Genomic DNA, 7,468 nt, shown 5'->3' on the forward strand with positions numbered 1-7,468 from the left:
GTGTGTGTGTGTGTGTGTGTGCGTGTGTGTGTGTGTGTGTGGTTGTGTGTAAATGTGTTTATTTGTGTACGTTGAGAGAGAGAGAGAGAGAGAGAGAGAGAGAGAGTGTGTGTGTGTGTGTGTGTGCACGCACGTGTGTGTGTGGTTGTGTGTAAATGTGTTTATTTGTGTACGTTGTGTGTGTGTGTGTGTGTGTGTGTGTGTGTGTGTGTGTGTGTGTGTGTGTGTGCGTTTGTGTATGTGTGTGTGTGTGTGTCTGTGTGTGTGTGTGTCTGTGTGCGTGTATGTGTATGTGTGTGTGTGTGTCTGTGTCTGTGTGTGTGTTTGAGTGCCGTGTGTGTGTGTGTGTGTGTGTGTGTGTGTGTGTGTGTGTGTGTGTGTGTGGTTGTGTGTAAATGTGTTTATTTGTGTACGTTGAGAGAGAGAGAGAGAGAGAGAGAGAGAGAGAGAGAGTGTGTGTGTGTGCGCGCACGTGTGTGTGTGGTTGTGTGTAAATGTGTTTATTTGTGTATGGTGTGTGTGTGTGTGTGTGTGTGTGTGTGTGTGTGTGTGTGTGTGTGTGTGTGTGTGTGTGTGTGTGTGTGTGTGTGTGTGTGTCTGTGTGTGTGTTTGAGTGCCGTGTGTGTGTGTGTGTGTGTGTGTGTGTGTGTGTGTGTGTGTGTGTGTGTGTGTGTGCGCGTGTGTGTGTGGTTGTGTGTAAATGTGTTTATTTGTGTACATTGAGTGCGTGTGTGTGTGTGTTTGTGTGTGTGCATGCTCGTGCGCGCGTGGTTTTTTTTAATGTTTTGCGCGTGTGTATGTGTGTCAGTGTGTTTGCTTAGCTGTCTGTGTGTGTGTGGGTGCGTATTTGAGCGCATGGATATACATTTATGTGTGTGTGATATTGGTATATAAAACACGCACTCACGCACGCACCACTCATAAACACACACACACACACACACACACACACACACACACATACACACACTCACACACACACACACACACACACACACACACACACACACGCACACACACGCACACGCACAGACACAGACACACACACGCGCACGCGCGTGCGCCCGCGCTTATACTCTGTCTATTTGTTTGTCTGCTTGTCTTCCTCTATCTAATTATCTATCTCCTCTCACTTCTTAGAACACGCTAATCAATGACGAAAACCTTTTCAACCCTAATTAACAGTTTCAGAATTCTGGTAAAGGCAGCAGCAGCAGCAACAACAGAGGATTGAAATTAAGCTGCTGTAAGCGTTCACAATCGTTGACAAAATTACCCGATCACTTGGATATAAATGATCTCATCGTTGCGAAGTTCTAATTTTGTTCTCGAAACAATTCAACAGCTTTTCATGTAGATACCGAGTAAAGCTGTAGTTTTAACCATGATTTTTTTTTTATATCAGAAATTTTCCGGGTGCACTAGACAGAGTATCAGTACTGAATTCGACCATTTTGTTGGGATGCATGCTGACCCTGTACATGAAAACCAGCTGTTCTTTCATACCGTTCGACATTTCTTTTCAAACATAAATACATGACACTGTTGCATGCAGTTTGTGTCGGGTGGACGATAGCCCATATAACTACATTTACCCCTGATAACAAGCGTCGTCTCTCAGTGGGTGTGTATAATTGTGAGGTTCCACGTCAACTTAGCATTGAAGCATTCTGTGTCTTTTGTGTGTGTGTGTGTGTTCATACCGTGCATTGTTTGTGCAGCATACACCATGCGTGGATTTCTGTTGTTGAGATGACAAAGTATTGTGTATCTGTAAGGCACTGGGACCCATGGTTTCTCCTGAAGGAGACAGGTACGGCACTGACACCCATGGTTTCTCCTGAAGGAGACAGGTACGGCACTGACACCCATGGTTTCTCCTGAAGGAGACAGGTACGGCACTGACACCCATGGTTTCTCCTGAAGGAGTCAGACACGGCACTGACACCCATGGTTTCTCCTGAAGGAGACAGACACGGCACTGACACCCATGGTTTCTCCTGAAGGAGTCAGACACAGGCACTGACACCCATGGTTTCTCCTGAAGGAGACAGACACAGCACTGACACCCACGGTTTCTCCTGAAGGAGGCAGGCACGGCACTGACACCCACGGTTTCTCCTGAAGGAGTCAGGACACAGCACTGACACCCATGGTTTTTCCTGAAGGAGACAGACACGTCACTGACACCCATGGTTTCTCCTAAAGGAGACAGGTACACGACACTGACACCCATGGTTTCTCCTGAAGGAGACAGACACGGCACTGACACCCATGGTTTCTCCTGAAGGAGACAGGTACGGCACTGACACCCATGGTTTCTCCTGAAGGAGACAGGTACGGCACTGACACCCATGGTTTCTCCTGAAGGAGACAGGGACAGCACTGACACCCATGGTTTCTCCTGAAGGAGACAGACACGGCACTGACACCCATGGTTTCTCCTGAAGGAGAAAGGCACGGCACTGACACCCATGGTTTCTCCTGAAGGAGACGGGCACGGCACTGACACCCATGGTTTCTCCTGAAGGAGACAGACACGGCACTGACACCCATGGTTTCTCCTGAAGGAGACAGACACGGCACTGACACCCATGGTTTCTCCTGAAGGAGACAGACACGACACTGACACCCATGGTTTCTCCTGAAGGAGACAGGTACAGTACTGACACCCATGGTTTCTCCTGAAGGAGACGGGCACGGCACTGGGACGATGACGACTGACGGCTGGGCCATGCTTCCTGTATGCTCGGACATCCAATGGTCAGGGATGCTCTGCACAAAGCTAGCATGGTCCTCCACTGGTGTCTTTTTAATGCATACAATGGTACTCACTGCATATACACAGTCATCCGGCAAAGCCAGTCTGAAGATAATATTCACACTGGCTTAACGAGCACACTTCCTCTCGCACTCAACTGAAATTCTGATGAGCGCCCTCTCATAGGGAAGAATTGCTGTCAAATTTCTGCTTACAGGTAGGTCTTGTTAACTCACTCAGTACGGCCAGTCCTCTCTTCTCCTCTACACAGACCCTTCGGATGTCCAGTGGGTGTCTGAATGACCCAGCCAATAGCTTCCGTCGTCAGAATTGTGGTATTCTTTGTCAACATTCACCTCTTCAGTATAAGAGCCTTCCACTTGCAATATTTTGATGATGGTAATTGGGGTGAAACGCTGTTAACGTCGTCTCTTTCGCCGTTCGTATGGAGAGAGTTAAAACCTTTCAAATGTCAGGAAACAGTATCCTGCCAACAGCATATCACACCCTGCGATAAAGAAAAGCCCGTTGCTATAAGTTAACCACTCTGCTTGTGGCCAGTTTGCCTGTTGATCAGCTGGTCTGTCGTTTGTGATCAGTCCACTGGTCTGGCCGGGCAAGACAGACCGACTGGCCAAAGGACCGACCAGCCAAACAGGACTCGATGGATCCACAGACATGACAGCCGATTGCCTTCCACGTGGAGTGATGGCCTAGAGGTAACGCGTCCGCATATGAAGCGAGAGAATCTGAGCGTACTGGTTCGAATCACGGCTCAGCCGCCGATATTTTCTCCCCCTCCACTAGACCTTGAGTGGTGGTGTGGACACTAGTCATTCGGATGAGACGATAAACCGAGGTCCCGTGTGCAGCATGCACTTAGCGCACGTAAAAAAAAACCCACGGCAACAAAAGGGTTGTTCCTGGCAAGTAGAAAAATCCACTTCGATAGGAAAAACAAATAAAACAGCACGCAGGAAAACAAAGAAAAAAAAAAAAAAAGGTGGCGCTGTAGTGTAGCGACGCGTTCTACCAGAGGAGAGCAGCCCGAATTTCACACAGAGAAATCTGTTGTGATAAAAAGAAATACAAATACAACAAATACAAATACATGTTTCCCTTATCGTCGCCCAGGTGGTTTACTAACAAGTCATGTTCAACGCCCAGTGTTGGGGAAGGGGGGGGAGCGAGGGGGTCTCCAATCTGTTGACAGAAACGACGAGATGCCTCCGAACAGTTTTTTTTGGTAAATATGTCAACTTCTTTAAAATAACATGTCATGTCTTATGCCTGCAGAATAACACGTCAGCTTCTATATAATAACGTGTCAACGTCTGCAGAACAACATGTAAACGTCTCCAGAATGACATTAATTTTCGTTTTCTTCTGCAGAATAACCTGTCATTTCTGTGGAATAATCTGTCAGCTTCTGCGGAATAACATGTAAACGTCTCCAGAATAGCATACCATTTCTTCTGCAGAATAACATGTAAACTTCAGCGGAATATCATGTCAACTTCCGCATAATAATGTGCAAACGTTTCCAGAATAACATGTCATATCTTCTCCGGAATAACATGTCATCTTCTGTAGAATATTATGTCATATCTTGTGCAGAATAACATATCATATCTTGTGCAGAATAACATGTCGTATCTCCTGTAGAATAACATGTCAGCTTCTACAGAATAATATGTCAATTTGTGCAGAATAACATGTCAGCTTCTACAGAATAACATGTCAACTTCTACAGAATAATATGTCAGCTTGTGCAGAATAACGAATAACATGTCAACTTGTGCAGAATAACATGTCAGCTTCTACAGAATAATATGTCAGCTTCTACAGAATAACATGTCAACTTGTGCAGAATAACGAATAACATGTCAACTTGTGCAGAATAACATGTCAGCTTCTACAGAATATGTCAACTTGTGCAGAATAAGGAATAACATGTCAACTTGTGCAGAATAACATGTCAGCTTCTACAGAATAACATGTCAACTTGTGCAGAATAACGAATAACATGACAACTTGTGCAGAATAACGAATAACATGTCAACTTGTGCAGAATAATATGTCAACTTGTGCAGAATAACATGTCCACTTGTGCAGAATAACATGTCAGCTTCTACAGAATAATATGTCAACTTGTGCAGAATAACATGTCAACTTCTACAGAATAATATGTCAACTTGTGCAGAATAACATATCAGCTTCTACAGAATAACATGTCAGCTTGTGCAGAATAACATGTCAACTTCTACAGAATAATATGTCAGCTTGTGCAGAATAACATGTCAACTTCTACAGAATAATATGTCAACTTGTGCAGAATAAAGAATAACATGTCAGCTTGTGCAAAGTAGCATGTCAGCTTCTGAAGAATAAGTGTCAACTTGTGCGGAATAACATGTCCACTTGTGCGGAATAGCATGTCAACGTTCGAAGAATAACATGTCAAATTCTGCAGAATAACATGGCAATTTCTGCAGAATGATATGTCAACTTGTGCGGAATAACATTTCAGCTTCTGCAGAATAACATGTCAATATATGCGGAATAACATGACAAAATCATTCATTTCCGAGGAAAACAGATCAATACTGGTGCGCTTTTTTAACATCCAGTCCCCTTCCTGAATGATGTCCACGCCACACAACACTGAATTCAGAAACATCACACACACACACACACACACACACACACACACACACACACACACACACACACACACACACACACACACACACACACACACACAACCATTCCTCGCCCTGAATGGGGTCCATACCACACAATACTGAATTCAGAAACATCACACACACACACACACACACACACACACACACACACACACACACACACACACACACACACACACACACACACACACACACACACACACACACACACACACACACACACACACACACACACACACACACACACACACACAACCAGCTGTTGCTGCTCAGGGACGCGAATCTGATCAGCTAATCTGAAAATCTGCTTGGTTGAACAAATATACCTACGTACAGACACAGTTTATAAGTGTTGGAATCGGCCTAAAGTACCGAACAGATGGCAAGTTGTTTAACCTCAGAAGGCTTCAAGCAAAAACGAAGGTCATGACAGACATCATCAGAGACTTTTTGTTTGCTGATGATTGTGCCCTCAACGCTGGATCTGAAGCTGACATGCAACTCAGCGTCGACAAGTTTGCCACTGCCAGCAGGAACTTCGGCCTTACCATCAGCACGAGGAAAACTGAAGTTCTCCATCAGCCAGCCCCAGGGAAACCCTACGTTGAGCCCAACATCACAGTCAACGGTCAGAGACTCAGTGCGATGGAGCGGTTCACATACCTTGGCAGCACACTGTCACGAAATGCGACCATCGACGATGAAGTGAACGTCAGGATTGCAAGAGCAAGCGCAACTTTTGGCAGACTCAGTGCAAATGTCTGGAACAGAAGAGGCATTAGTCTTGAGACCAAGCTAAAGGTCTACAGAGCAGTAGTTCTCCCCACACTACTGTACGCCTGCAAAACTTGGACAGTGTACCAACGACATGCCAAGAAGCTGAACCACTTCCACACAACATGCCTCAGGAAGCTACTGAACATCAAGTGGCAAGACAGGACCCCAGACACAGAGGTGCTCGCAAAAGCCACCCTTCCCAGCATCTTCACCATCCTGATGCAGTCCCAGCTTCGCTGGGCTGGACACGTGGCGCGCATGCCAGACCATCGGCTGCCCAAAAGGCTCTTCTATGGCGAGCTGCAACAAGGGAAGAGATCACACGGAGGTCAGAAGAAGCGCTTCAGAGATACTCTGAAAGTCTCTCTTAAAGCGTTTGATATCAACCCTGACTCCTGGGAGGAATCTGCAGTGGACCGTGACAAATGGCGCGCTGCTGTGCACAAAGGCGCCAAGTTGTGCGAGGCCAACAGGACTGCTGCAGCTGTTCAGAAGAGGCAGGCCAGAAAGTCACGGGCAAACAAGCTCCCTGACAATGATATGCCTGTCTTTGTCTGCCCCAACTGTCAGCGAACATTTCGTGCGCAGATTGGACTATTCAGCCATCTGCGCATTCACAGATAGATTCATGAGCATCCTCCCCCCCCCCACCCCACCACCACCCTCCCCCCATCCCCCAGCTGGATAACAACGATGGTCATCATCGATCTCGATGGACACACCACCACCATAAGTGTTGAAGTCTGCGCCCTTGTGTGTGTGTGTGTGTGTGTGTGTGTGTGTGTGTGTGTGTGTGTGTGTGTGTGTGTGTGTGCACGCGCGCGCGCGCGCACGCGCAAAAGAATGTCAGTACTTCACTTGATATTCATACACACATCATGATAACTGTAGATGTCTTTTCGATGATGCTGTTTTCTGAAATCCTCCGTGCCCAAACAATGGCCACAAGTTGATCAAATCATTAACACTGAATCTTGTTTCTGTATGTATGTATGCGTATTGCACGCGCGCGCTCTCACGGTGTGTGTGTGTGTGTGTGTGTGTGTGTGTGTGTGTGTGTGAAAGTGTGTGTGTGTGTGTGACGGTGTGTGTGTGTGTGTGTGTGTGTGTGTGTGTGTGTGACAGACAGACAGACAGGCAGACAGAGAGAAACAGACAGACAGAAAGACATAAAGAGAGAGAGAGAGAGAGAGAGAGAGAGAGAGAGAGAGAGAGAGAGCATGAA

The sequence above is a fragment of the Babylonia areolata genome, chromosome 22 (assembly GCF_041734735.1).
Source record: "Babylonia areolata isolate BAREFJ2019XMU chromosome 22, ASM4173473v1, whole genome shotgun sequence".
NCBI classification, from domain to species: domain Eukaryota; kingdom Metazoa; phylum Mollusca; class Gastropoda; order Neogastropoda; family Buccinidae; genus Babylonia; species Babylonia areolata.